Source organism: Temnothorax curvispinosus, unplaced genomic scaffold (assembly GCF_003070985.1).
Source record: "Temnothorax curvispinosus isolate PA1 unplaced genomic scaffold, ASM307098v1 QBEX01002687.1, whole genome shotgun sequence".
Lineage (NCBI taxonomy): Eukaryota > Metazoa > Arthropoda > Insecta > Hymenoptera > Formicidae > Temnothorax > Temnothorax curvispinosus.
The window spans coordinates 28,356-28,672 of record NW_020212467.1 but is presented as its reverse complement, the minus strand read 5'-3'; positions in this window follow the sequence as shown (position 1 = coordinate 28,672).

Here is a 317-nt window from a genome sequence, read left to right as displayed (position 1 = left end):
CACTGCGCCGCACGAGCCCCCACGTTCCCGCGCGCTCGGCAACGTTCGTCAGCGTTCGGCGCCGTTCGGTCAGTCTTAGCGCCGCCCCCCCAGCCGGAGCCCAACCTACCGGAGGGGCGTAACTGCCCTCTCCCTCCCACTGCTCCGACGGAGAAGTGCACTCTGTTGTTCACCCGTATGCACTTATGCCCATGGCCGTACCTACCGCTCCTCCAGCGACGATGTTATTGCCGCCGCTGTCAACGCCGTTGACAAGAATATGCGAGAGAAACGATGGAAGAGGACAAGTGCCTCGCGCTTTCATAAAATTAGTAGCG